This window comes from Tursiops truncatus, chromosome 1 (assembly GCF_011762595.2).
Source record: "Tursiops truncatus isolate mTurTru1 chromosome 1, mTurTru1.mat.Y, whole genome shotgun sequence".
In the NCBI taxonomy this organism is placed as follows: Eukaryota; Metazoa; Chordata; class Mammalia; order Artiodactyla; family Delphinidae; genus Tursiops; species Tursiops truncatus.
In genome coordinates this window covers 100829292-100832900 of record NC_047034.1, presented here as the reverse complement: position 1 = coordinate 100832900, position 3609 = coordinate 100829292, and the positions used below count along the sequence as shown (strand labels likewise).

The 3609-nt window shown below is 41.9% G+C and overlaps 1 pseudogene; it reads right to left on the bottom strand.

The window, feature by feature from the left end:
* Positions 1-1459: 1459 nt before the first annotated feature.
* LOC101331274 (phosphoglycerate kinase 1-like) lies at positions 1460-3045 on the bottom strand (annotated as a pseudogene).
* Between the last annotated feature and the right edge of the window lie 564 nt (positions 3046-3609).

The following is a 3609-nucleotide window of genomic DNA, read 5'->3' as shown; positions in this document are numbered from 1 at the left end:
ACCCACCTCCTAGAGTAATGGAAATAAAAACAAGAGTAAACAAATGGGACCTAATGAAACTTAAAAGCTTTTGCGCAGCAAAGGAAACCATAAAGAAGACCAAAAGACAACCCTCAGAATGGGAGAAAATATTTGCAAATGAAGCAACTGACAAAGGATTGATCTCCAAAATTTATAAGCAGCTCATGCAGCTTAATAACAAAAAAACAAACAACCCAATCCAAAAATGGGCAGAAGACCTAAATAGACATTTCTCCAAAGAAGATATACAGAGTGCCAACAAACACATGAAAGTATGCTCAACATCACTAATCATGAGAGAAATGCAAATCAAAACTACAATGAGATATCATCTCACACCAGTCAGAATGGCTATCATCAAAAAATCTACAAACAATAAATGCTGGAGAGGGTGTGGAGAAAAGGGAACCCTCTTACACTGTTGGTGAGAATGTAAATTGATACAGCCACTGTGGAGAACAGTATGGAGGTTCCTTAAAAAGCTACAAATAGAACTACCATATGACCCAGCAATCCCACTACTGGGCATATACCCTGAGAAAACCATAATTCAAAAAGAGTCATGTACCAAAATGTTCATTGCAGCTCTATTTACAATAGCCCAGAGATGGAAACAACCTAAGTGTCCATCATCGGATGAATGGATAAAGAAGATGTGGCACATATATACAATGGAATATTACTCAGCCATAAAAAGAGACGAAATTGAGCTATTTGTAATGAGGTGGATAGACCTAGAGTCTGTCATACAGAGTGAAGTAAGTCAGAAAGAGAGAGACAAATACCGTATGCTAACACATATATATGGAATTTAAAAAAAAAATGTCATGAAAAACCTAGGGGTGAAACAGGAATAAAGACACAGACTTAGTAGAGAATGGACTTGAGGCTATGGGGAGGGGGAAGTGTAAACGGTGACAAAGCGATAGAGAGGCATGGACATATATACACTACCAAACGTAAGGTAGATAGCTAGTGGGAAGCAGCCGCATAGCGCAGGGAGATCAGCTCGGTGCTTTGTGACCGCCTGGAGGGGTGGGATAGGGAGGGTGGGAGGGAGGGAGATGCAAGCGGGAAGAGATATGGGAATATATGTATATATATAACTGATTCATTTTGTTGTGAAGCTGAAACTAACATACCATTGTAAAGCAATTATACTCCAATAAAGATGTTAAAAAAAAATAAATAAATAAATAAATAAATATATGTGGAAAGGCAAAGGAATTAGAATAGCTGAAACAATTTTAGAAAAGAAGAATAAAGAGGAAGGAATCACTCCACCCAATTTTAAGATTTACTATGTAACTACAGTAATCAAGACAATGTGTATTATGGAGGAATAAATACCCAGACCAATAAAACAAAATAGATAAGCCAGAGATAAATCCACACTAGTACAGCCAACTGTTTTTTTTTTTCCCAGTGAATATTTTTATTATTTATTTAATAGATCACCAACTTCATCTCCCTTCCTACCAACAACTGGCATTTCATTTTGTTTCCATGCTGAGTGGTGAAACAATGACAAAGCTAATCAGAATAAGCTACTTCATAAAGAGAACTGAGCTAACACAGCTCACTTTCTTTTAACAGGCATAATATAAATACACGCCTCTAGAATGCACAATGGTTTGGTCTCTAAGGAATTCAAATGGGAACTTGAAGAATGTAGGCAAATCCAGGGTGCGGTAAAGGTGAGCTGAGATGCCGTACAACTGTTTAAGGGTTCCTGGCCCTATATCTCTTGGCCACTAGCCAAATCTTGACATGGGGGAAGATATTAGCTAATGCCAAGTGGAGATGCAGGAAGCACTAAGTTGACTTAGGGGCTATGCACAGGAACAAAAAGGCAGGAAAGTACTAAACATTGCCGAGAGCATCCACCACCCCAGGAAGGACTTCACCCTCCAGGAGCTCTAAGCTGGCCCCACCTCCGGTGCTCACATGACTGACTTTATCCTCCGTGTTCCATTTGGCACAGAAGTAGCAGTGTCTCCCCCACCTATGATGGTGATGCAGCCCCTGGAAGTGGCTTTCACCACCTCATCCATGAGGGCTTTGGTTCCTCGGGCAAAAGCTTCCCATTCAAACACGCCCACAGGTCCATTCCACACGGTCTGCTGAGCCCGAGCGACAGCCTCAGCATACTCTTTGCTGCTCTCAGGACCGCAGTCCAAGCCCATCCGGCCAGCAGGTATGCCAGAGGGCACAGTGGCTTGGCCAGTCTTGGCATTCTCATCAAACTTATCAGCAGTGACAAAGTCAACAGGCAAGGTAATCTGCACACCATTCTTCTCAGCTTTGGATATCAGGTCTTTGATGATCTTGGATCCCTCTTCGTCAAACAGAGAAGTGCCGATCTCCATGTTGTTGAGCACATTAAGGAAGGTAAGGGCCATTCCACCACCAATAATCATCTCACTGACTTTGTCCAGCATACTATTGGTCAGCTGGATCTTGTCTGCAACTTTAGCTCCGTCCCACTTTAGATGGCCAGGAAGGGTCGCTCTGGGCTCTCCAAGGCCTGGGCAAAGCAGTCCAGCTCCTCCTTCATCAAAATACCTCCAGCCTTCTCTGGCAGATTTACTCCCACCATGGAACTGTGGGCTCGGTGAGCAGTGCCAAAAGCATCATTGACATAGACGTCCTCTAGCTTGGAAAGAGAAGCTTGGAAGGCTTCTATTTGGGCTGGCTCAGCTTTAACCGTGTTCCCAGAAGATCTTTTCCCTTCCCTTCTTCCTCCACATGAAAGCAAAGGTTCTCCATCAGGATGACAGACCCAGCAGCTGTGTCCACACAAGCTTTCTCCACTTCTGGGCCCACGCAGTCCTTCAAGAACAAAACATCCTTGCCCAGCAGAGATTTGAGTTCTACAGCAACTGGTTGCCAGGAGTACTTGTCAGCCATGGGGACACCATCAGGCAGGCCCAGGTCAGCCAACTGATTTTTGAAAAAGAAGCAAAAGATACGCAATGGAGAAAGGATAGTTTTTTTAAAACAGAAAACGCTGGAACAATTCAATATTTATAGGCAAAAAAAAAAAAGAACTTTGAAACAAACCTCACACCTTATATAAAATTAACTGAAAAATGACCATAGATTTAAATGTAAAATTATAAAACTTTTAGAAGAAAACCTTCAAACCTAGAGAAAAATGAAGAGTTCTTAAACATGACACTACAAGCACAGTCCACAAAAGAAAAAATTAAGTTGTACTTCATCAAAATTAAAATCTTTTTTTCTGTGAAAGACCCTGTAAAGAGGCTGAAAAGACATGCTATAGACAAGTAGAAAATATTTGCAAACCACACATGTGGCCAAGGGCTCATGTCTAGAGCACCAAGAACTTTCAAAACTCAACACTAGCCAGGGGTTGGGGGCGGGGGCTGGTGACTATGAAGGTGTGGCACCAGGGGTATCTTTGTGGTGACAGAACTCTTCTGTATCTTGACTGTGATGGTTGTTATGTGGGTTTACACATGTGAAATGATTTTGTAACTCACATGTAAAACAAAGGAAATCCCAACAAGATCTGTGCCTTTCACTAATGTCAGTTTCCTGGCTGTGGTATTGTCCTGTAGTTAT